The sequence below is a fragment of the Cervus elaphus genome, chromosome 18 (assembly GCF_910594005.1).
Source record: "Cervus elaphus chromosome 18, mCerEla1.1, whole genome shotgun sequence".
NCBI lineage: Eukaryota > Metazoa > Chordata > Mammalia > Artiodactyla > Cervidae > Cervus > Cervus elaphus.
Window position 1 is genome coordinate 70,138,644 of NC_057832.1, and position 21,058 is coordinate 70,159,701.

At 40.8% G+C, this 21,058-nt stretch overlaps 1 protein-coding gene across 3 annotated transcripts in view; it reads right to left on the reverse strand.

Annotated features, from left to right (window-relative positions):
- NPSR1 (neuropeptide S receptor 1) overlaps window positions 1–21,058 on the reverse strand; it is a 146,944-nt gene that overhangs the window by 125,491 nt on the left and 395 nt on the right. The gene's annotated exons all lie outside the window — the stretch shown is intronic.

The window sequence follows — 21,058 nt, forward strand, 5'->3', positions numbered from 1 at the left end:
TAAGGGTGGTGTCATCTGCATATCTGAGGCTCAACAAACATTTATTGACAATCTAGCAGCAAAGTTCAACATACTTTGGGATCTTTACCATAGGCCCACAGAAGTTTCATAGTACCATAGAGGGAAGGCTAGGACAAGGAGCTCCTAGTCTGATGGTAGAGGCATATATATAAACAAAAATGTTCAATGTGAGCTACTGTGATGGAGGTGCTGTAGAATCCCCAATAAGGGACATCTTGGAAGAAACTGCGGGGGACTGGGGTGGTTCGTCAAAAGGTATATCCTGGAGAAATTAAGGTGTGAGTTGGGTCTGAAAAATGAGTAGATGTAACCAAGAAAACAAGTAGGTTGCCTGGGAACAGTATGAGGAAAGGCAGGAGAAATTTTAGGTTAGTGAAGACAGACAGGGCCCATCCACGAACATTAGGTATGGTCATAGAGCAGAGAAAGGCTTATAAGAAGATAGTGGACTTGTGTCCTAAAAAATATTTCAAAAGTGGAGAAAGGTCCACTCTGGATCTTTGTCCTGAGTTGAAAGAACTTGCTATCAAAAGAAAAGATTCCTCTCTATCTGGACTCTATTCTACTTATCTTCATTGCCCTATCTCTTAATACCACTATCATGGGTGAGAGAATTCAACGTTAGCTTCTTCAAACTGGGCTGAACAGAAAAGCAATTCTCTGCCTAACATTTATTTCTTAGTTTAGCTTCCAGGACATATTGTATAACCTCTTTCTACTCTGACCAGAAGTGGTTAGATATTGGTCTGGAGTATTTGATCATTATTGCCATGGGTCATATTTTGTGCTTAGTTAGCAATGTTAGCTGCTCACTGCCTAATTGTTCTCATTCCTATCAGGCTTTGGTGCAAATCAGGACTGCCTTTGCATGACTCAGTGATGTAGTTTCCTGGTTACTAGTGAATTCTTGGATTTCACCAGAAGCAGAAATGCCCATGCCCCACATTCATTTTAGTGTGAGTCCCTTCTTATGAGTCATTCTTGGCTCACAAAAGAACCTCCGCATTAATCATAAATAGGGTGTATTGGAAGCTTTGAGGCATTTTATTTCTGGTATTCCATCCGAAATCTCACAGTATATCAGACCGCACATGCTAGAAATCATCTTAAAATCCACTGGGCTCCAAGTCCAGGTAGAAATTAATATTTATTGAACAAATGAATGAAGTGTCTGCTATATACCAAGAACTGAGATTAACATTTAAATTGCTATTTGAGCTCCAGACCCTTGAAATATAGAAAACTAACATTTGGGTAAATTAGGTCCAAATCTCTGCAATGTAGTAGAAACCAAAGGATTACTGTGTGATAAAAATACCAAGAAACTATTCTTCTGCTTGATCCACAGATTAAAAAATAAGCCTGTGGGAATTTGTTTTCTGTCTTGGAGGTGCTACTAAGTAGGGAAAATTGTCTGAGGAACATTCCCCCTGAGGATTTATCTCAGCTCAGACCTTCAATCTGTGATACATTTAATCTGTCATTTCCATAGTTTCCAGTCCATCCAGGAGGCTCAAACTCAAGTAGCCAGAAGAAATCTGGGGAAGTGAGCAAGTGAAAGAACACTGGCAGATGTGAGGGTAATGCATGGAGCTGAATAATGAGAACTGGTTGGGGAAAGAGGCCTGAGAAGGGCTCTGAATGACGACTCCAGGGAGATTGTCCTATATTGCTATTATTTTCTGTGCATCTAAGATGGGTGTTTGGTCAACAGAGTTTAAAAAGCTAATGAGTTAGTATACACCCAGTGATAGCTGGTCATCCGATTTGGTTTCCGTTGTCCTTGCATTCCCTTGCCTGTCTCCTATGTTCTATCTGGTTCCCTACGTGCAAGCCTCCCCAGCCCAGGGTTGAACACTAGTCCCTCCGCCTCTCATCAGTCACTTTATAGGCTCCCTGGGAGCCTATCCAAGGTCGACAGATGCAGGCACCTGCCTGACTCCAAGCATCGCTCTCACTGCACCTGAGCCTCTTGGATTTTGACCAAATTTTGATGTGACCAGAGTTGGCCACATCAGCTTGGGCCTATGCTCAGAAGCCCTAGTTCCCAGCAGTGGCCAGTGCCCTGGGCGGGCTTGGTCCTCTAACCCTGATGCCTACTTCTGTCTAATCTACCTTCCTGTAGTTCTCAACATGGAAACCAAGTGCATTTTATGGGTCAGTCTTTCCCAATGATAGTAGAAAAACAACACAATTGGAAAATGGAGTTTTAAAGAAATAGGTTGCACACATAATCCAGAAATCACCATTAAGATATCTATTGGGGTCAGAGTGGGGAAAATATTCTAAGAGGAGCGATATGAGAGAGGGGAGAAAGAAATGAAACAGGAGAATCACTGCATTTCCCCCCACTAAATTCCTGAATTCTGCTTTAGCTTTGAAAGTATATAACCTTCATTATAAAAAGAGCGAATTGCACTTGCCTCCATACAGTTCATTACTAGGGAGACACTGGCAGGTCCTCAGACCCTTCAACGTGTGATCCTTGGGGGTCAATTCATTATCTGGTACCTCCCCTCCCCCCATTTTGGCCAACTTCTCTACCACAAAGGTGTCTGCTTTCAGATGCCTTTTTCAGCTTCCCTTGTCATTTGTCTGCAGAGGAAACTGATCCTTTCACTTGCTTTTATGGAAATACAATGTGCAAAATATATTTGAGACATTTCATGGTGTATTATACAAGATTATTTTGTTTTTTCTGATAATAAAAGTAGTATGGACTAACTGTCAAAAGTTTAGTAAAATATTTTAAAAGTACAAAGACAAATGCCCACCTTCCAGAGAGAATTTCTCATTCACTTTCCCACTTTTGGTATATTCTTTTTGTATTTTCTGGTTATATATCTATATATCTGGATATATGTAGATATTTAAATATCTGTACAACTGAGAATATTTTATATGTGCAGTTTATTGTGCTTAAAAATCTTTAGCATGGAATAAGGAACAATGATTATTATAGGTGCATAATATTCCTTAATATTCCATCTTATGGTTGCATCACAATTTTAATTTTCTATTGTCGGATGTGTACTACATGAAATAGTCTAACACATAAGACCATGTCAAAACTTTTCTTGAATATCTCTTTATTATTCTTAAGGTTTAATCCTGCATACAAATCTACCAAGTCAATATGTAAATATATTGTTTAGGCTTGCTGTGTATTACCAAATACACAGAAAATTTTGTGTATTTCCTTAGTTGTCCATATTTACTCTCCCACCAGTCTACAAGACTGTCATATGCTTTTGTAACATTTGTCTTTAATTTTTACCAGTTTGATATTCAATAATATTTCATATTATGTTTCCTGGTTAAATTTGTATTATTCAGGCCACTAGCAAATAAAACTTTTTATGCATTCTTTTAACTCTACATTTAATCTAAAATGCTTTTTATTTCCTTTGCCTGTTTTTTTCTATTAGAAATACCATTTTTTTAGAGCTTTTTATATATTAAGACCTTTAATCATGTTATATTTGTAGTATAATTATTACATAATATATAATATGTAATATTATAAATATGTATATGTATATAAATATTATATATTTAATTTATTGAAAATACTTTCCTTAGTTGTTTCTGTTTAAATGTTTTGTTAGGCTTAGAAAGTTCTTGCTCATCTGAAATCAGTCTTATAAGTATGCTTTTCTTCTATTTTGTAAAAACTTTGTTACAAAATCCAACTGAAATTGATCTTACAACTTTACATGAGGTAAGACTCACCACCCATTCACCAATGCTCTAACTGCCAAAATATTCATTCCTTCTTACTATTTTTTGTAGTTTCTTTGTAGTATTAAGTTCATATATGTACTAAGGTTTTATTTTTAAAGCAAACTGTTATTATGAACTTGTCCATTACAGTACTAATTCTGAAATGTTTTGCTTAATGCAGGTTTATATTTTTTAGTAACTGATGGAGAAAAATCCTTCTTCCTCATTAACATTTATGTTCAAATCTCTTAGCTTTATTTACCTTTTTAAAATTGAGCTTTTAAGTTATTTTGTCAAATTAAAACAATCACATTAAAGATTTGATTAAAGTTTTTTAACACTATAAAGAAATTGGGGAGAACTGACATCTTCACAAAACTTAGTTTTCCTGTCCTGAAGCACCAGATGCCTTTTCATTTATTCAAATTTTGTTTTTTACATTTCACTAATGGTTAGCATGGGCTTTCCCAGAGGTGCAGAGGTCAAGAATCCACCTGCTAATGCAGGAGACACAAGAGACGAGAGTTTGATCCCACTCGTGCCTGGAAAATCCCATGGACAGAGGAGCCTGGTTCGCTACAAGCCATGGGGTCTCAAAGAGTCAGACACGACTAAGCACGCACACACAGTGCAGTGTGGTACAAGAAGTTCTAATGCTTAGCATTGTGAATTATTGCTATCCTAAATTTGACTAGTGCTTTCCAGTTTATAAAGTCTTCTAATAGTTTCTGTATGCTTGAATACTTTTTGCATTTTTATCCCAACCTGTGCAAAAAAAAAAGAAAAAAAAATCTCAAAAGGGACTGAATACATTGGAAAGGTAATCAAATTTATTCTTAATCAAAAGAATATCTTCTATAGGTATGGATTGCCAAGGGCAATGGAGCACAGTACTAGAGGAAAGAAAGGAAACGTCCACTTGGGCACTAACAGTATTCCCTTTCATTTTTTATTAAATTAAGACCTGTGAATAATTGTTCTTAAGCAAACACTTGGGTTCAATATCTGTATGTAAATGGAATTCTGAGTGCTGTGGGGAAATCGTTTGTCCAGTGCAGAGCCTGGAACACCGCGGGCTGGGGTGAATCACAGCTCCTGCCCACCAGAAGAGCAAGGCTAGGAGACTTCAAGAGCTGGAAGAAGAGGAATAAAGGGGAAACTTATTCCCTGCTGCTGCTGCTGCTTTTTCAAGAAGCTCCATGGGACTTTCCTGGTAGTCCAGTGGCTAAAGACTCCATGCTCCCAACACAGGGGGCCTGGGTTCAATCCCTGGTCAAGGAACTAGATCCCACATGCCGCAACTAAGAGTTCGAATGTCAAAACTAAGACCCAGGGCAGCCAAATAAATAAATACTTTAAAATAAAAAAAAAAAAAAAGAAGCTCCAACAATCCTCTACATCCTAAGTAACCTTTGCTATCTCATGCCCAGTATACTCAGGAGAGTAGGGGTTTATTTAAATGAAGCAAAGTTCTTTTAAAAAATGCAAATAACCTTGGAAGATCAGGAAGGCTGTGGGAGAGACACCTGAGGGAAGGAATTTGTTTACTCAGAATGGGTTTCATGCAAATACTTGGAATCGATTTATTGAGGAAAAAAAATTGGGGACGACAGGAGGACTAAGCAAAAGACAGAGAAAAAGAATTTTTTTTTAAAAGCAGAGCATGCAAAGTCCATGTAGTGATAAAGAACCCGCCTGCCAACATGGAACCATAAAAGACATGGATTTGATCCCTGGGTCGGGAAGATCCCCTGGAGAAGGGAATGGCAGCCATCTCTGGTATTCTTGCCTAGAGAATCCCATGGACAGTGGAGCCTGGTGGGCTACAGCCCATAGCGTCGTAGAGTCTGACATGACTAAAGCCACTTAGCACACACTGCATGCATGCAAAGTCCACACTGAATGCCCTGGTAGGGATGAGGGCAGGCAGAGGAGTTTGGGGAGGGAGAAATATGGTGTTTGAGAGAATGGGAAAGCTTAGTCTGGGTTCTTGTGAATCATGTCAAGGTTATGCTTGCTTGTTAATTCTCTACAACCACCTACTTCTTTCCGTAGGAGAACTATCAATGGACTAAAAAGGGGAGGTGTTCCAGGAAGTTTCTGCTTTGTTTATCTTTAAGAAGGGAGAATAGTTTGGATGGGAGGAGAGTGTGGGAGGATGGAGAATCTCAGTGGGTGAGGAGTTTGGGAGGATAAAGCTGAGAGGAAGGGTCTGTGAGGCTGGTCTTGGAGGAGAAGGGCATTAGCCCACCCTCACTCCTGAACCCCTCTGGGTTGGTAGGACCCTCCCAGGAGATTATTGAGTAGAACTCCATGATTACCCTCCTCCGGTTCCCACCCAGAACGTCACTTCTCACCTAAGACTTGGCTCCTTCCCTTCTTTACCATCCTGAAGGGACGCCATTATTGTTTTGCGCTCACAGCTGAGCTGCCTGGATCCAGAGAAACCATGTGATGTGCTCAGGGTAGCACAATATAGAATTGATCTGAGGCCCAAAGCCCATTTCTTGCACTTCCCTTGCTTGTTTAAACTGTAAGGAAAGGATGTAATTCTTTGTGCGTCAATTCAAGGAGAATAAAAATCTTCTTATTGAGCCATCATGAAAAAAATGAGTTAATGTTTTGGGTAGTTTTTTGAACTAATGTTTTTAAAAGTGCTTTCAGATTTTTTTTCCCCCATAAAATTACCTAAGCGAATAGCACTGTCATTATCTGAAATGTAAAGAATCATTCTGAAAAATTTAGGGCTCTTTTCTTTGGGAAGGAGGGTAAACTATCTCTTTCTTGGTTACTCGGAAACATACAGTCCTGTCTGAATCAATGTTTATAAAACTCTATTCAATCCTTTTGTAATCTAGATAATAGATAATAGTAGGATGAAAAACATGAGCAGAGCCAGCTCCTGCCCCGCCCAAATGTAGAATAAATGAAATGTCTATTTGATTCTCTGTGGTCCACTTTCAAGGGCTTGACTTCAGTACCCTGGATATATAATGTTGCACTTGGTATTTGTATCACTTGGAAAAGTCTACGACTCAAAAATAAAAGAAAGCCCACTTTACAGTGGCTTAAACAAAGATTTTTTTCATACAATAAGAAATCTGAAGATACATAGCTGCTGTCCTGAACTCATTGAAATTGCTTTAGCTTTTCTTTTGTGGTTGCAAAATGGCTGCTGAAGCACCATGCATTGTGTCTGAGTTCAAGGGAGAAAGAAAAATTCAAGCCATGTCTTTCTCCTTCTGTCAAAGAAAAGTGGAATCTTTATCAGAAATCTCATAGACTTCCAATTAAGTTTCTCAAACTGTGCTACTGTTTACTGCAAGGGAGACTAGGATAGTGAGTATTTGGCTGGGAAAATGAGAAGAGGGTTGAGAATAAGATATGGCTCTTATTCTTATTAAAAATAAGAATAAGACTCCTCTTTCCATGGGATTTCCTAGGCAAGAATATTGGAGTGGGTTGCCATTTCCTTCTCCAGGGGATCTTCCTGGACCAGGGATCAAATCTGCATCTCCTGCATTGGCAGATGGATTTTTTAAGCCACTGAGCTACCAGGGAAGCTTGCATAGTAAAGATTCATACTAAATGGCTAAAGGTTAATGTCTACTTGTAAAGTAGAAATAAGGAGGACCCTTGGAAAACATTCATAGAGCCATATCCTGGATTCTTTGCCTATATTTATTCCTAGTAAAGTGCTAAATCTATGATAGGGTTCATTCACTCTTTTAGACTCTCTGAGTGTCTTATTGAGGTGGCATGACTGTTGACATTGGAGAAACTCTTTATAGAATAATTTTTTATTAAGTAGTACTTTATACAGAGGAAAAGTCTTCCTTTGAATGTTAGTTTTGTAGTTTTGACAAACTTAACCATCATTGCAATCAAGTTAGAGAATATTTCTGTCATCCAAAGGGGGTCTCCAGTGCTGTTTTGTAGTCAGCCTCTTCACAGCAACCACTGATTTGCTTTCTGTCCTTAGAGTTTTGCTTTCTCAACATCATGTAAATGAAATCATTACAGCATTTTGAATCCGGCTCCTTTCACTTAGCACAATGCATTTGAAATTTACCCATTTTGTTCTGTATATCTATAAGCTTATTCCTTTTTATTGACAAGTAATATTCCATTGCACAAATATACTACAGCTTATCCATTTTCTAGCCACTGGACATTTGAGTTGCTTCCAATTTCTAGCAATTTAAGATAAAGCCATCAATGCAAAGAAATAGAGGAAAACAATAGAATGGGGAAGACTAGAGATCTTTTCAAGAAAATTAGAGATAACAAGGGAACATTTCATGCAAAGATGGGCTCAATAAAGGACAAAAATGGTAGGGACCTAACAGAAGCAGAAGATATTAAGAACAGGTGGCAAGAATACACAGAAGAACTGTAAAAGAAAGATCTTCATGACCCAGATAATCACGATGGTGTGATCACTCACCTAGAGCCAGACATCCTGGAATGTGACGTCAAGTGGGCCTTAGGAAGCATCACTATGAACAAAGCTAGTGAAGGGGATGGAATTCCTGAGCTATTTCAAATCCTAAAAGATGACACTGAGAAAGTGCTGCACTCAATATGTCAGCAAATTTGGAAAATTCAGCAGTGGCCACAGGACTGGAAAAGGTCAGTTTTCATTCCAATCCCAAAGAAAAGCAATCCCAAAGAATGCTCAAACTACCACACAATTGCACTCATCTCACACGCAGGTAAAGTAATGCTCAAAATTCTTCAAGCCAGGCTTCAGCAATACATGAACCGTGAACTTCCAGATGTTCAAGCTGGTTTTAGAAAAGGCAGAGGAACCAGAGATCAAATTGCCATCTGCTGGATCATTGAAAAAGCAAGAGAGTTCCAGAAAAACATCTATTTTTGCTTTTGACTGTGCCAAAGCCTTTGACTGTGTGGATCACAATAAACTGTGGAAAATTCTGAAAGAGATGGGAATACAGACCACCTGACCTGCCTCTTGAGAAACCTGTATGCAGGTCAGGAAGCAAAAGTTAGAACTGGACATGGAGCAACAGACTGGTTGCAAATTGGGAAAGGAGTACGTGAAGGCTGTATATTGTCACCCTGTTTCTTTAACTTATATGCAGAATACATCATGAGAAACGCTGGGCTGGAGGAAGCACAAGCTGGAATCAAGATTGTTGGGGGGATTATCAATAGCCTCAGATATGCAGATGATATCACCCTTATGGCAGAAAAGGAAGAAGAATTAAAGAGCCTCTTGATGAAAGTGAAAGGGGAGAGTGAAAAAGTTGGGTTAAAGCTGAACATTCAGAAAACTAAGCTCATAGCATCTGGTCCCATCACTTCATGGCAGATAGATGGGGAAACAGTGAAAACAGTGACTGACTTTATTTTTCTGGGCTCCAAAATCACTGCAGATGGTGATTGCAGCCATGAAATTAAAAGACGCTTACTCCTTGGAAGGAAAGTTATGACCAATCTAGACAGCATATTCAAAAGCAGAGACATTACTTTGCCAACAAAACTCTGTCTAGTCAAGGCTCTGGTTTTTCCAGTGGTCATGTATGGATGTGAGAGCTGGACTATACAGAAAGCTGAGCGGTGAAGAATTGAATCTTTTGAACTGTGGTGTTGGAGAAGACTCTTGAGAGTCCCTTGGACTGCAAGGAGATCCAACCAGTCCATCCTAAAGGAAAGCAGTCCTGGGTGTTCATTGGAAGGACTAATGTTGAAGCTGAAACTCCAATACTTTGGCCACCTGATGTGAAGAGCTGACTCATTTGAAAAGACCCTGATGCTGGGAAAGATTGAAGGCAGGAGGAGAAGGGGACGACAGAGGATGAGATGGTTGGATGGCATCACTGACTCAGTGGACATGGGTTTGGATGGGCTCCGGGAGTTGGTGATGGACAGGGAGGCCTGGCTTTGCTGCAGTTCATGGGGTTGCAAAGAGTTGGACATAGCTGAGCGACTGAACTGAACTGAATTGAAGATAAAGCCACTGTAAGTATTGACATAGAGGCTTTTACATTATTTGTCTTGGACAAATACTCAGGAGTAGGATTTTGGACTTGTGTAATAAATGTATGTTTAACTTTATAAGAAAATGGCAAAAAGTTTTCTCAACTGTCTTTACCATTTTCTTTGCTGTCAGTAATGTATGATGGTTCTAGTTGGTTGCTTCATATCTTTGTCAGTTCTTGATATCCTCAGTGTATTTTTATTTTAGTCATTCTAATGAGTGTATGATGGTATTTCATTGAGCTTTTAATTTGCATTTCACCAGCGACAAATGATGTTAAGAATTTTTTCATGCGTTTCGTCACCATTTGGTGATATGTCTGTTTGAAACTTTGCTATTGTTTTAAGTTGGGGTCTTTTTCTTTGTATTGAGCTTTAAGAATTATTTGTATCTTCTGGATAAAAATTATTTGTGATATATAGATAGTTTCTCCTAGTATATGGTTAGCCTTTTTATTCTCTTCGTAGCATCTTTTAAATTATAGAAGTTCTTAATTTTAATGAAGTCCGATTTATCAAATTTTTCCTTTATGGACTGTGCCACTAGTGTTGTATGTAAGAAATCATTGCCTAATCCAAGGTCACAAAGTTTGCCTTCTATGTTTTCTTTTACTTTTATTTTATGTTTGTTTTATTTTAGGTTTCACACTTAGATATATGATCCATTTGATGTTAATTTTTATGGGGTGTGAGGTTTGGGCAGGGGTTCCTTTTTTACACGTAATTATCTATTTGTTCCAGCAACAATTTTGATTTTCTCTATTGAGTTGCCTTTATATCTTTGTCAAAAATTAACTGACCGGATATGACTGGGTCTATTTCTGGACTTTTTATCCGGTTCCCTTTCTGGATGTGTATCCTTTCCTCAGTACCACACTATTGCTTTAGAGAAGGTTATGACCAGCCAGTGTGAGTTCCCTAACTTTATTGGTTTTGAGAGTTACTGTGGCTAGTCAATTTCCTTTGCCTTTCCACATACGTTTTAGAATCAGCTTATCAATTTGAGCCCCTATGTCATTGTCACTCCTTGCCTCTTCTCTGATTCCCCAAGCCCTGCATATGGTCTGACAGAAAGTCCCACTGCTTCTTCCTGTCCACTCTCAGGCAATCCTTATCTTACTGAGCACTGACGCGTCTCATTGTGTCATCATAACTGACTCTTTCCTCAATGTTCCCTCCCTACATCCCACCCAGTACTCTGCAGCCTGATTAATCTCTCTCGTCACAATTTTCGCTCTTAGCATTTTTGCTAATAAAACTCTAAAGATTTATTATGGCCTATAAAGATAAAAAATCCATATTGTTTAGTCTGAATATCCACCTGGGTCTTTTTTTTTTAATCTCTTTAATTATTTTATCTAAACTGAAAGCTTCCATTTTTACCTGTCTTCAGTGAAGATCATCTTGATTTTCTATGCAGAAATCCTTCTTCTTAATTTGTTTATACCTCCTTCTGTCATCCCCTCACTGTCTTTTCTTCTAAGTGACTGCCTTCTTTTCCCTTGCATCATAACTATTGGCTGAGTATACCTTTCCCCTGTTAGACAGAACTGTCTCACAATATGGTACCTGTTTTGTGCATCTTTGAAAGCCCAGTGCCTAAAGTAATACTCAGTCAAGCCCATCTGTGATTCTCAACTTTATAAAGGAGTACATGACATGGGAAGGAAAAGAATATAGTTTAAAAGATTATATTCTGAATTATTATATTTTGATTTGGGGGCTTCCCGGGTGGCTCTAGTGATAAAGAACTCGTCTGCCAATGCAAGAGACGTAAGATACATGGTTTTGATCCCTGCGTCGGGAAGATCCCCTGGAGGAGGGCATGACAACCCACTCCAGTATTCTTGCCTGGAGAACCACCGTGGACAAAGGAGCCTGGTGTGCTACAGTCCATAGAGTCACAAAGAGTTGGACACAATTGAAGCAATTTAGTATGCATGCATGACTTATTTTTAGATTTGATATTTAATTTATTTTCAAATTTAAATTAAATTGAGGAAAACTATTTATGTTTATCTGTAGGTGTTAAGAATTTAAAAGGTTAAATACTCTTAGTAATATTTGTTGAATGAAAACATTAGCTTCCCAGCCCCTTAGGACAGTGATAAATCCTCTTTGACTCCCTAGTCCCTAGTATAGGGCCCTACACAGTGAAAGCAGCGTAGTCTCAGTGTTCACAGGATAAACACCTTTTCTGCTTGAAGTGTCCAGAGGCAGCAGACGGGAAGCATGTGTGACCACTTGATTGACATTCTAGTAGACAAGGCTGATCCATTCACCCCCCTGGAGCAGATTCTTCCTGTTATTCACAGGTGGTACCCTCTGCCCTCTGCACTTTGCAGAAGATCTCCGTGACTGAGCTTCTACAATCAGGCATCAGAACACATAAACAGAGAGCAAAGATGTGAATGCTAACACACTTTCCCAATACCCACCTGGTGTCTTAGGGCTCAGAAGTGGATGGCTTCCCAGCCTCAGCTATGGAAGCTGAGCTGGCAGCAAGGGAAGGGGAGCAGACAGAACTTGGATGTTGTTTGCTTTAGGTCTAATGGTCTGGACTTCCCCGGTGACTCAGATTGTAAAGAATCTGCCTGCAATCTGGGAGACGTGGGTTTGATCCCTGGATTGGGAAGATTCCCTGGAGAAAGAACTGGCAAGCCTCTCCAGTGTTCTTGCCTGGAGAATCCCAGGGTCAGAAGAGCCTGGCAGGCTACAATCCTTGGGGTCGCAAAGAGCTGGACATGACCAAGAGACTAAAACACACACACACACACACACTCCCCGCCAATAGGGCTTGCCAATGGTGTCAGTGAAAAAAAGTGAATTCACTCAGTCGTGTCCAACTCTTTGCGACCCCATGGACTATAGCCTACTACACTTCTCTGTCCGTGTCAGGAATTCCCCCAAATCATGGTGCCTTTAAATTCAACCCAATGGCTTGGAGAATAAGGATTAAGACTCCATCTACTTTAATGTTTTCACATGAATTTGCTGAGACCTTAGGAATAAACTTGTTACACAGATTGTTTCTCAATATGCTCTTTCATTCAATAAAACATCTTTTGACCATTTGTCTACCTTGTTGTCAGGCACTACCCTAGGGGTAGTGGGATCTCGAGCTGCCTTAAAATGACTGACATCATGTATGTGTGTATGTATCTGTATGTGTGTTGGTCTATGTTTATGTGCACATGTGTGTGTGTGTGTGTGTGTAGGCAGACATGCATGTCAAGAGATGAATCTTGTCAGACAAAGACTTGAAGTGCTTTGGAAACATAAGAATAGTGACAGTGTTGATCTACTAAACAAATCTGAATTCTTCACAGATGAGGGGGCAATTGAGCTTAGATGTGATATCAGAAGAAAAAGCTATGAGAAAGGCATTCCTGCCAAAGACAATATTTCCCTGGAATACAGTATCCAGTGAGATATGGTACAGGAAAGGAGAGAAATGGGGGAGGATGGGGAAGTCAGATTGTGAAAAGTTAGACGGCTGGTTTGGAGAGTTTGGGTTTTATCGTGCAGAAGGTGAAGGTCAAACCATGCTTGGTACTATGTTCCCCACACTGGGGGCATTCAGTTAAGCTACATTTCCCGTGCCCAACAGCTAACTAATTCTTGCTAGTGGAACTGGAGTCAGTCATGCGTCATTTCAGGTCAAAGCAGATAGGGTAAGTTTTGCCTTCTCCCTTGGAAACTGCTTATTCTAGACGGCAGAGATACAAGTTGACCTGCTTGCAACTGGGATGTGAGAGAAAAATAAACTTTTAATGTGTTAAACCACTGAGATTCAGGGTGTAGAGTTTTTTGGTTTTGTTTTTAAAATTAATGGGACTTTGTTATTATTATTATTATTATTATTATTATTGCCAAGCTGTGTGAAGCTTGTGGGATTTTACTTCTTTGACCAGGGATTTAACCCTCCCCGTGCCCCCACCCACCCACCCCACCCTCCGCCAAAGTGGAAGTGCAGATTCCCAATCACCAGTCCTCTAGGGAAACCCTGGGGTTTAGCTTTTCGCTATTACAGAGACCTATCCTATCCTAACTAAAATCAGCAGTAGAACCATGTTTATTTTTCCTTTTTTCTTCCTTTCTTTGTTTGTCTCTTGCTTTCTTTCATTTATTTTTTTAGAAAGTTCACACCTTTAACTTCTATCAGGCCTTGTGTTCACATCAGGTTAAAAAAAGGAATGTTATTTTTAAATCCTCCTAGAGCTGATGGCGAGTCAGATGAAATCATATGATGTCAAGTTGTTAACTGTAAGGTGCTGCCAAGTATAAGAGACCCATGATTTTTAGGCAGATGTCAATATTGCCTAAGTGAAAAAATAAGAACCCTGGTTATTCTTTAATGACTTCATCATGACCTTGGTTGTTTTGCCATCTTGTGGCCCAGAAAATCTTTCTACCGTGTTAGAAACTCATCCCTTCTGGGTGGGGTATAATTTCCCATCTCTGTAAAAAGACCTTCTTGTAGTAAGCCTTTAAGCTTGCATAGGTAAAAATTAGAGATGGCATCTGGATGATAAAGAAGGAAGTGGAATCATCTCTAGATATCTTATCCTACATTTTCCATGGTCTAATTGAGAGAAACGAAACAATTCAGCACCACTGTGTGGGGGCCTAAAGCATACTGAAGCGGTTTTGGAGATCTTCCAGCACACGGATCTCTCTTAGTATCTTCAGAAGATTCTTCTGTGTAGATAATGGTGGCACCTCATCTCTCAGTTAGGAGCTTCAGAAAGGCGTGTAACAACTCACCCCTGGGACTATAACCAGGGGATTATTTCCCCTGGTTTCTCAAACATTTCTCAAACACTGTACTCAGGGCCATCACTGTCCTTAACAGCCACACCAACATTTAATCACTTAACTTGTCACAACAATCCTCTGAAGGACATTCAGTTATTAGCACCATTTGTCAGATGAATAAACCAATGCATAGGTAGGATTGAACTGCCTCAAATTCTCAGCCAGATGGTAGAGGCACTGGAAGCTGACCTCAGCTGTCCTATTTTACAGCCTGTGCCCCACTACAGTTACGGGGAAGATTCAGAGCCTGAGTATACCTGGGAATGACTAGGATACTTCTTCCGCCATCAGCTGAGCTGAGAGGTCCAGAAGAAGCCAAGTTCAATTACAGAAAATAAAATTACATTTCTTGTCCACTTTGGCACATAGCTCGAAACGTTCTTACCCACTGTCAACAGGAAATTACTTCAAGGATGACAGGGTGATATATATATATATATATATATTTTTCCTTTTTGAAGCATTAATGGATATGCTCTTTTCCACCTCCTTGAGAAAACCTCTCGGAGCCTAGGCAGCCAGAGAGCTCTACCCCATCTGCCCTCTGGGTACAGTCTTTACTCCAGCAATACAGACAAAGAGAAACAAGTCAGCTCCCGGCTTTCAAAATACCTCTTGAAGGATATCATAAACAGCTTGAAGAGATATATCTTTTTTCTTTGCAAGAGGATGTGTCTTTTGAGCCTTCAGAGCCAAGAGTCTGGAATAATCCATTTGGCGGAAAACAGTCTAGTCAGGTTCCCCACCACAGAGAAAGCAGGCAGTGGGAGACAGGAGTGTCAGTACAATAGTGGTGCGGAGCGTGAGGAGACTCAGACACGGATGAGAGGATTTGTACAGCTCCCCCCCCCCCCCACCCCAAGGCTACTATAGAAAAAGAGAAGAAGAGAACAAGGTTGGGAGCACAGGATTAGAGAGTGGCGAGCTCCACTTACTGCCCAGGAACCAGGGGATGGCAGACCCCGGGATTTACCCAGCTCTCATGAGGCAGCAGCTGAATAGTCAATGGCCTCGTGGGGAGACAGAGGACCAGCCCAAAGCTGGGAGGGAAGCAGTCAAACTTTTCTTTACCAGGAAAGATGCAGAAATTCAGAGGGTTGAGAGAGGGGAAGAGGGAGGTGTGAACACCCATGCACCTGGAGGGAAATGGGACAAACGGAGGCTCCCGCAGAAGGCAATGCAGCCTGACCCGAGCTTGATATAGATCCTGAGAAGAATATGGAACAAGCATGGTCACTTCTGAAGGCCAGACAGGACTTTTCATCTCAGCCAATGCCAAGTGGCCCAGGTTCCTCCCCAGGTCAGACTTGCTCCCTAACTCCAACCACACATATATGGACACACACACTCTAGAAGCATCGTTCCTAGAGCTTAGATGCCTTTCCTGAGTCAGAAAGTGGGAAAACCCTTCACAGGCTGAAAAACTCTGCAATTTTGCATTTACTCTGAATTAACTAGGATTGTTACCTGCCATCAGATGATGTTGTTAGGTAGTTAGAATGGGAAATAGGAGTCCAAAATGGCGGTGGCTAAAAGACAAGGAAGGGAAAAGCCCACGAAAATAGAACAAAAGACATCAAAGGAAGGTCCAAGGACCAGAGTGAGGACCTCAGGTAGAACAAACAGCACTCCTGGCTAGCCCAATTTACATAGGGCAAGCCCAGGGGGAGAAAAAACATATAAAAGGAGGAGCCAAAGCGCTCTCCCTCCCTCTCTCTCTCTCCTTCTTTCTCTCTCCCGAGCGCTGGGGCGCTCTTCTCTTCGGGTCTTTGGGTCGACATGCCCTCACGCCTGGAGGATGGGTTCTCCTGCCATTTTCTAAATAAAATAGAGCTGTAACACTAATTTGTCTAAGAGCTATAACTTGGCCTGTTCGAGACCTGAGAGCTGTGACACGCCGAGGGCTTTAATGTCTGTCACTCCCAATCTTTGTTGTGACGAGACAGAACTGAGGCACATACACTGGCCTGACAATGTGATACAAAGAGATCAGTGATACAAAGAGAAAGTTGGTTGAGGGAGTTTTCCTTTTTCACACAAGAGAGTACATAGCTGGGGAATTGCACGACAGTCTTGTAAAGCCAACCAATGAAATGTGTGCCTTTCTCAGGGGCATGGGGTGAAGCTGGATGTGGTAGCGCTGGTCCAGGACAGGGGATTGGAGAGTAGCATGCTAGGTGTGCCTAACAGGAATAGGCAGTGGTAGCAGACCTTTAATAATTACTTAACTGGGAAAAACTAGTAGTAATTCCCTATGAAGTGCCACAGTATTCAGCTCTAGAAACTCTATATGAACAGACTGAGTGAAACTGATTAGAAGAGGACAAAACGATGCATGATTAAATGCAAGAACCATTGTTCTAAGTTTCAGGAAGTACCTTGAAAGGACAGGACCCAAGGGCTCCTAGACTCCAGGAAGGGCATCCCTGACATTGTTCTGAGGCCCAAGGCAGGAAAGGAGATATCAAGTCCTGCAGGGCCGAGGTGGGACTAAAGGAGTGTGCAGAGAAGCAGGCAAGTGGGCACAGAGAGAGCTGAAGTGGCAGTCACTGAAAGTGCTGGTCCACAGTAGGTAGAGTGTGTTCTTACAAAGGAATTGTTAACCTAAATATATAATAAAAATGAGAATGGTATACGTCAGATTCTTTACATCATTAAACGTTTCTTTAAGCCTAGTGTGAGATAATTGAGACATGGGTTGAGCTGGAATTTGCTTTTGTTATATTAATGAAGGAGGAATGTGTTAAGAAAATTAAGAGACAGCAGGCAGAGGGAGCAAGACAAAGGGAACAAACTGTGTCCAATCACCCTCGAGCACTTAGAAGCAACCATTTACATATAAACAATAGTTAGACTAATTGCATATCATTTGTAATGACCCACTAAAGGAGATTCAAAAAAAGATCATTGTCAAGTAATATTTTTGCAGTCTTGGTTCATGTTTCTCCCCTCACCTGAGAGTAATAAAACTGAGATCTTTTGCATTATTTTATAATTTCAGCAATTTACTAATTCAAGTAGGTTTCCCTCCCAGTACTTTGAATTAATTTTCTCATCATCAGGAATCAGGGATACAGGAAATTTTGCAAGTAAATTCACCAGCAAAATTAAGCCTATTAAGAGTTTCATCTTTGTCTTCCACTTGAACAGTCTTTTATTCAGGTCCTCCATTCACTTTCTTATGAGCCAGGTCCCATCCTCCTTGAAGATTCTTGAAGTCCATAGAAATGCTTGATGCTGGGGACTAGGAATGGATGAGGTGAACTAGATGGAACCTTGAACATATGAGACACTGAAAACTGTGAAAGAAACCAGGGCCTGAGCTGAGAACCTTGAACCCAGGACCACAGAGCCTTAGTCATGTGAAACGCACGATGGAAGAAGAAAGTGGTGAGCTCACCTCTGCCCTTCCTGCTTATATCCAAGAGTATACAGAGGATGGCAGAGTGGGTTAAAGCAGTGGGGAGCAGGGGCAAGAATTTGGAGATAGAGATGGGAAGAAAGAAAAGCCTCCAAGCTTGTGAAGAAAGGGCTGGTAAGATTTAGACATGGATATCTTATCTTCTGCCAAGAGAGCTTTGGGTTCGGAGGAGAACTTGAGGGCTACATAAGTAAGTAGGTTAGAAGCCCAGGTATGTAGACTGAGTAAAGCAGCTAAGACTAGGGCAGACAGCAACAGGTGGGTGTAGGTTCGCTAGGGCTAAACCAGTATGAGCTACAGTGTATGATGACCCATTTACTTTTATATTCCACCCACTGGAAACTATTACTTACCTTCATCAGATTGGCTTAGAAATGGAATACTGCTGCTGCTGCTGCTAAGTCGCTTCAGTTGTGTCCGACTCTGTGCGACCCCACAGATGGCTGCCCACCAGGCTCCGCCGTCCCTGGGATTCTCCAAGCAAGAACACTGGAGTGGGTTGTCATTTCCTTCTCCAATACATGAAAGTGAAAAGTGAAAGTGAAGTCGCTCAGTGGCGTCTGACTCTTCGTGACCCCGTGGACTGCAGCCTACCAGGCTCCTCCATCCATGGGATTTTCCAGGCAAGAGTACTGGAGTGGGGTGCCATTGCCTTCTCTGAGAGATGGAATAAGGATGTGCTAAATGTGCCTACAGGGAAGGAACTTGGTGAATACATTTGATAAAGACCTGGCAGGGCAGGGGCTGACCTGTGGAGTAGCAGTGAATAAGACCCTCACCTATGTCACTGAGAAAGCAAACTTTCTGTTGCCCAGTCTGGCAACATGTAGATGGCAGACAGAAACAGAACACAGAGCCACAGTTCATTTATGCAGTAAATGTTTATTGAGTAGGACACGCACGGTGCTGGTTTTTGGAGAAGACATGAAACAAACATTAGGCATTACTTTCACTTGAGGAGTTTAATGACTGTTGCACATTGCCCTGACACATTATTGAAATAGCATGAGCACAGAGTTGGATTAAGTGGCAAAGAGAGGGGGTATACTCTAGACACTACTAGAAGTCGGAGGAGGGGTGGGTCTGGGGGGCTTCAGGGAGGAAGCAACCCAAGAGGAGCCTTAAAGACCGGGTTGAATTTAGATAAACTCAGATGAAGATGAAAGGCAATTCGAAATGAAAGATACACCATGGGTTGAGGATTGAATGAGACACTTCACAAAAGTCATTCAGAAAAATTCATGTCACTAAGAAAGCCCACAGCCAGTGAAATGTCAGACTTTGGCTTCTGCTATTACTTCTTCTACTTTTACTGATGTTACCACTTTGTTTTTGATAACATTTCTACCGCTTTTGGAAAAGGCGATGGAGATTAAAAGGACACAGTTGGGAGACAATTCACAAACACAGTTCTGACTTTCTTCTTGAGACACATGTGGGATAAAAGGATCACAAGGAATAAGAGTTTGCATCAAAACTGCTTGTGCTCAAAGGGGATGGTGGAAAAAGTTACACACCAGCTTAAGACACTTAAACTAGTTCTCACCAACACTACTACTGACTATTGTGTAACTGAAAATCACTGCTTTAATGAATGATTATATATTTCAAAAAATGAAACAGAGCATTCTAAGTTCCTGATCAGACATATTTTCTTTCTTTCTGTTTCTCTCCTTGTCTCGTGGTCCAATTGCTGGAGGGCAAACTTATTAATAGAAATGAGATGAAAATGATGTGATTTTCTGTAGTGCCTAGAGATGATGTTGCTAGGACAGAGTTCAAACACTAGAAGAGAGTGAGTAGGGGTTCGTTTGTCCAAACACTCAAAACTTCCCCTTTGGAGCTGTATTTCAAAAAAAAAAATGGCAAATGAGATTTCAGCCGATTATTGCCTGACTCTCAGAACAACTGTCTTATTGCTGATTATTATCCTTTCTGCAGTGGCCAGTCTCTCTTTATTCTGTTTGCTGTCATGTTCTATAAATATCAAAGAGGCTGCAGAGGCAGCATCTCTGAGAGGAGCAGTATGCTTCCTGGGTGCAGAAAGCCTGTGTCTCCAAGATAGAATCTCTGGATCTGAAGGCTGATTTCAGAGAGGGGATTATTCAGTCAATGGTAAATGGCACCCCACTCCAATTTCTATTTCTATTTTCTGTTGTAGAGCTGGGCAGCTGGGCTGTGTGTGTGCATGCATGTATTAAGAAGTGGTACCTAGGGATGGGTCCCATGCAATCCGCCTAAGTGACTTGTTCCACTCTGCTTTGCTGCATTTTCTCTAGGGCTCTCAAACACCAGTGAGGCTGGCTTCCAGGGCAGCTCCCTGCTAAAAGTTTTATTCTGAGTGTTGGCAAAGAAGCAAAGCTCCAAGGTGAATATTACAGCAAATTCTACCTTGTCAGTAAAAACCAAATCATTTTAAGAACACCCAGAGGATTAAAAAAAAAAAAACTGCTAGAATTTTTCTTGAAGTATGAAAGACCAGTTTGAGTCTTGGGAATTAGTGTAACAGCTGAATGCACCATCAGGCAACCTGTGAAATAATCTGACATCACTGCATTTCCATGCAAGAAGCAGGAAACTATTTTCTGGATGCCCGGTTTATTCTTGACCACAATCTTGTTGTGGAAGAGGAAACAGTATCAGCCTAATAATGGCCTCTTCCTCAATACTTCCTCTTCCTTGGATACTTTGAAAGTGAAACTTACTAAACTCTGATTTCCTCATTTCTTTTAGGAGGGAACTTGTTGCGAACAGTAACATCACCAACTACAGTTAAAGACCTTATTTCTCTCTGATGTTCACTGCAAAGGATCAACACAGAAAGTGTGGTCCTTCTTTCCTTACTCAGCTCTATGTCTCTCATTGCAACAGGTACTGTCCCGGGTAATGCGGGCTTTACAAAGCTCTGATGCTCCTAACAAAAAACTCACAACAATAACCCTTACGAGGAACAGACGTTTCAAGCACTACTATAGGATTAACTAAAAGTACTTTCACCTAAGGAAAGAGGGAAAATTAAAAAGTCATCCACTTACAAATGTTACTTATGGCTCTTACATTTGTAGCAGCAGC